Source organism: Cheilinus undulatus, linkage group 17, assembly GCF_018320785.1.
Source record: "Cheilinus undulatus linkage group 17, ASM1832078v1, whole genome shotgun sequence".
Taxonomy (NCBI): Eukaryota; Metazoa; Chordata; class Actinopteri; order Labriformes; family Labridae; genus Cheilinus; species Cheilinus undulatus.
In genome coordinates this window covers 20,801,006-20,807,091 of record NC_054881.1, presented here as the reverse complement: position 1 = coordinate 20,807,091, position 6,086 = coordinate 20,801,006, and positions in this window count along the sequence as shown.

Genomic DNA, 6,086 nt, shown 5'->3' with positions numbered 1-6,086 from the left:
ATCTTATAAATTCCAAAGGAGGAAGAGCACCAGTCTCCCTCTGCACGTCAATCAGCGCCGCTGGAATGTCACATAAAGTCGAAGATGGATTTAATGACCGGATTCAGAGACCCAGCAGCTGCACCCTGCAGGTCGGATGAAAGCCGTCGGTACCGGGGACCGCGGACGTCTCCGTCACGGTGCAGACCGCGCTGTCTGCAGCCCTGTCAGGACAGGAGGCGGTCACGCGTGATGTGTCCGGACTCGTGCATGCTGATATCAACACAGCAGCTGATTTTTTTTTTTTTTTAAATGTATCTTTTACCTCCTCCTACTGATGACTGTCCACAGCGAAGAGCAGTTTGTCCGGAGCTGCTGTGCGCCTTACAGTCAGCATCCCGGCTGCACCTCCTGCACACCGGCTGTACTCACACCCATCACGCGCGCGTTCTCAGTGCACCTTTTTCTCTCTCTCTCTGAGCACTCTGGGTAAAACACATGGTCACCTGAGGGGCGGGTTTAACAGGAAAGACAAAACAAAAAAAAATCAGCTGTCCGAGCGCAGAAATAACTGAGCATCTGTCCGTTCAGTGACGTATTCATCTGGGATTAGTGCGTCATTATGGGTCAGCATGTCATGAATGACATTTTAATCTAGCTCAAACAGATAGCCTTTTGCAATATTTAATAGACTAGATGTTTGATATCTGACACATAATCACCCCTCAGTGCAGCCATTAAATCTACTCTGCCACTGACCACTAATGATTCCACATGTTTTTGATAACGTTTAAAGATGGATATGTTTCATTATTAAAGCTCCTGTGATGAAGTTTGAAAGCTGTGCAGAAGTTGGCTGTATGTCGTATGTCATTGCTGTAATGTATTGAGCAGTGGTGTGCACGGGACAGGGGGTGGGGGGGCAGTCGCCCCCCCTCGTGGCCCAATTGTTGAAAAACAGGAGCTAAAGTGCCCTCTTGGGAGCCAAAATACGTGTTAAAGTGCCCTCTTGGTTGGCAAAATGCGTGCTAAAGTGTCCTCTTTGGAGTCAAAACACATGCTAAAGTGTCCTCTTTGGAGCCAAAACACATGCTAAAGTGCCCTCTTGGGAGCCAAAATACGTGTTAAAGTGCCCTCTTGGTTGGCAAAATGCGTGCTAAAGTGTCCTCTTTGGAGCCAAAACACATGCTAAAGTGTCCTCTTTGGAGCCAAAACACATGCTAAAGTGCCCTCTTGGGAGGCAAAATGCGTGTTAAAGTGTCCTCTTTGGAGTCAAAACACATGCTAAAGTGTCCTCTTTGGAGTCAAAACACATGCTAAAGTGTCCTCTTGGGAGCCAAAATACGTGCTAAAGTGCCCTCTTGGTTGGCAAAATGCGTGTTAAAGTGTCCTCTTTGGAGTCAAAACACATGCTAAAGTGTCCTCTTGGGAGCCAAAATGCGTGCTAAAGTGCCCTCTTGGTTGGCAAAACACACTAAACTGCCCCCTTGGCTGGTTAAAACATGATGAACCGCCACTTGGGGGGCAAAAAGGTGTGTTTCAGTTCCCTCCTCATTGGCAAAACACATCAAACTGCTCCCTTGGGTGAAGAAAACACACTAAACTCCAGAGGACCATTAGGACCAAGAGTACTATGAAACATTACTGTTGCAATGACTTTTATGTTGGGCCCGTTTTTGATCTATATTGAGCTAAAACTATATCTCACAGAACCAGTTTGGATTATCTGGTGCTAATATGGTGTTAAAATGCACTAGAATACAGGAAATGGCATCTACTTAATTGAAAATGTTCTGTGGGAAGACCCCCAGACCCCCTAGGGATTTATTTATTTATTTCTGTATGTTCTTCACAGTCCAACATTGAATCTACACAGTTCTTGTGGATGCTGATCCTAGCTACAAACTAACCTGAGTGGTCTGTCTAGTTAGTCTGTTTTAAGGCTATATAATGTGCCATTTGTATAACATATAAACATGTCTAAAGTGGCCTCTTCAGTGGCGAGAACGCGCTGTATGTGCCCTTTTTTTCTTTTCGCCCCTGCCCTTGAAAAAGTCTGTGCACACTCTGGTATTGAGATGAAAAATCTGTTTAACATGAAACTCACAATGAATCTTTGGCATGAAGGAGGGCTCTTCCGCTGTTAGCTTCTTCGTCAGCCTATATATAATTAATCAATCTCAGCTCTAATGGTCCTGTTTTGTTTTATAGTTCAAACAGAGGCAGTGTTTCTCATTTCAGTCTGTTTCATCACCCTTTAAAAAAAATCTTCAAAGAAGCTTTAAAGGGAATTTTTCCCCTATACACTTTTGTGCAATCACTTCTATTCAGCCATGTTAACAGAATATCATTTAAAGTTTTTTATTTCATCCTCAAAAATTTGGCTTCAATGTAAAATGGAAAAAGGGTTTCTACATTTGTAAACTTATACTATGTACAGGCGCTGTCTTTTTCTGTCAACGCGATTTAACAAAAAATATATTTATAATTCAATCATGGCCATAATAAACTTTTTTTGTTTTTCTTTTTAAAAAAAAAAATTACTAAAGCCTTTTTAATGTTGAAGTGAAAACATATTTCTGTAAAATAATGCCAATAGAATCCTAAAAATATGTACTGTAAAATAAGTGACTGCATGAATATTCTCCCCTTTAGTTCATCAGAGGTCAAACTAATTGGTGCTAGTAGTTTCCAACTTAAGAAATGGGATCGCCTGAGTGCAGTGAATGTGTCTCAAGTGATTGTAGTGTAAAGACACCTGTGTCTGGAAGGTCCAGTCACTGGTTAATCAGTATTCCTGGCTACCATTACACGATGATGACAAGAAAACACCCCAAGAGACTCAGAGAAAAAGTTATTGAAAAGTGTTGGTCAGAGGATGGATACAAAAAAACTCTAAGGCATCGAACATCCCCCAGAATTCAGTTAAATCCATCATCAAGAAATGGAAGGAATATGGCACATATGTAGAGAGAGGCCACCAAGACACCTATGACTGCTCTGAGGGTGTTATAAACTCAGCAACTGAGATGAAAGAGACTCTGCATACAACAACTGCTGCCCAGGTTCTTCACCAGTGAAAGCTTTATGGGAGAGTTTCAAAGAGATAGTCACTGTTGAAGAAAACACTTGTGAAATCTTAACTAGAGTTTGCCAAAAAGGCATGTGGAGGACCAAGTGGAAGAAAACTCTTTGGTCTGATGAGACCACAGTGGTGCTTTTTGGCCATCAGACAACAAACACTGCACAAACACACCATCCAAACTGTGGAGCCGGTGGTGGCAGCATCATGCTGTGGGGATGCTTCTCAGACCTGGAAAGCTCTAAAAGGTAGAGGGTGAAATGAAAGGTGCAAAATATATGAAAATCCTGGAGGACAATCTTATTCAGTCTGTAAGAGAACTATGGTTTGGAAGAAGACTTATTCTCCAGTAAGACGATGACCTGAGGCATACCGTGAAAGCTGCACAGAAATGGTTTAAAGACAACAAGGTGAATGTTCTGGAGTGGCCCAGTCAAAGCCCAGACCTCAATCAAACAGAAAATTTATGCCTGGACTTAGAAGGGGCCATTCACGTCCAAATCCATGTGTAACCTGACAGAGCTTGAGCAGTTTTGCAAAGAAGAATGGAGTAAAACAGTGGTGTTCACATGTACAAGCCTGACCTATCCACACAGACTTAGGGCTGTGATAGTAGCCAAAGATGGATCTACAACATACTGAGTTGAAGGGGATTAATATTTATGCCATCACTTATTTTACATTACATATTTTTATTTAATCGACATCATGTTGTAGAAATCTGTTTTCACTTGACTTTAAAGAGGTTTTGTTGTACAATTTGGTTTGCCAAAAACATCCAGATTATATTGACCATAACTGATTATCAATAAAAGGCTAAAATATCCAAGAGGGTGAACATGTTTTATAGGCACTCTGCCTCAGTGGCGTGCACAGACTTTTTCAAGGGCAGGGGCAAAAAGAGAAAAAAGGGCACATACAGCACATTCTCGCCACTGAAGAAGGCACTAAGTTTGCCACTGAAGAGGCCACTTTAGACATGTTTATATGTTATACAAATGGCACATTATATAGCCTTAAAACAGACTAACTAGACAGACCACTCAGGTTAGTTTGTAGCTAGGATCAGCATCCACAAGAACTGTGTAGATTCAATGTTGGACTGTGAAGAACATACAGAAATAAATAAATAAATCCCTAGGGGGTCTGGGGGTCTTCCCACAGAACATTTTCAATTAAGTAGATGCCATTTCCTGTATTTTAGTGAATTTTAACACCATATTAGCACCAGATAATCCAAACTGGTTCTGTGAGATATAGTTTTAGCTCAATATAGATCAAAAACGGGCCCAACATAAAAGTCATTGCAACAGTAATGTTTCATAGTACTCTTGGTCCTAATGGTCTTCTGGATTTTAGTGTGTTTTCTTCACCCAAGGGAGCAGTTTGATGTGTTTTGCCAATGAGGAGGGAACTGAAACAAACATTTTTGCCCCCCAAGTGGCGGTTCATCATGTTTTAACCAGCCAAGGGGCCACTTAAGTGTGTTTTGCCTCCCAAGAGGGCACTTTAGCATGTGTTTTTGCTCTTAAGGGCACTTTAACATGTGTTTTGGCTCCCAAGAGGACACTTTAACACACGCTTTGCCTCCCAAGAGGGCATTTTAACAGGCATTTTGCCCCCCAAGAGGGCACTTTAATGTGTGTTTTGCCTCCCAAGAGGGCTCTTTAACACGCATTTTGGCTCCCAAGAGGGCACTTTGGCATGGGTTTTGGCTCTCGAGGGCACTTTAGCACGTGTTTTGGCTCTAAAGGGCACTTTAGCGTGTGTTTTGGCTCCCAAGAGGACACTTTAACATGTGTTTTCGCTCCCAAGAGGGCACTGTGGCTAGTGGAAACATTGAGTGGCTAGTAACCATTAGTCACAGTGGCTGCTGTGAAAAAAATTAATGTCATGCCCTGTTCATATGTAAGTGTACACATGCACACACCCCGGCAAGCCGTCCACAGACAATACCCCACCCTGCTGATAGTGACAATACAGTACTGGATTTAGATTCCTTAGACAGAACGATACAGTGGTCTAAGCAGACTGGACGTCAGAGGCAGATCATAGAACGCTCATTACAACCATCGGAGACTTGAGACTTGACTTGGACTTGTGACCAAAGACTTGTGACTTGACTTGGACTTGCAAAAAATGACTTGGGTGCATCTCTACAATATATATAAATACATCTATAGCTGCCCCAAAACCTGACGTACGGAGCATCTTTCTCCCGGGGGTCCGCTCCCTCGCCAGCAGGACGGATGACGTGAGGTTGCAGATTTCTAACCACCGCTTGGACGATTGTGTTTGCTGCTACAGAGGAGACGGCTAAACGTTATTTCCTTGTGTTTTTAAAATGCAGTGAAAATAAACGACTATCTATCAGTCTGTCTGTCTGTCTATCATCTACCTACCTTTTGGAAGAAAAGTTTTAATGAAAAGAAATAATGGAGTTTTAGTAAAGCTGCTCAGACACTCATTCTCCCTGACCATTTACTGATGAATTAATCTATTTAATTTATTAATCTATTTAATTTCCAAATTTATGAGCAATATTTTTACAGTGGTTAAATTAAATTTACCTGCATTATTTCGCAGTGCTGGACTGCACCATTTGGACATTTTTGCAGACGCGTCCTAGTATTTTATTTCACTGTATTTGATACAAATTTCAGTCTGTTGACCAATCGCTTTTGATTCAATAATGACACTTATTACATCATCATACCCACACAGCTGTAGCACTGAGCTCCAACCTAAATGCTGTGTCTCTTATCTGGGGTGAGAAAGTTACAACACTTGTTCTAAGGTACCAGTTATTTGATATTTGAAGGCACTTTGGTCTTGCTCTGTGGTTTTGCGTGGTCTTCTGCTTTATGGCTGAGCTGCTGTTGTTCCTAAACTCTTCCACATTCTCATAATATCATTTGCTTCTGACTGTGGAATATCCAGCAGGGATGAAATATTACAAACCATCTTATTGCAAAGGTGGCATCATAACAGTACCACACTTGAAGTTAGTGAGCTCCATAGATCG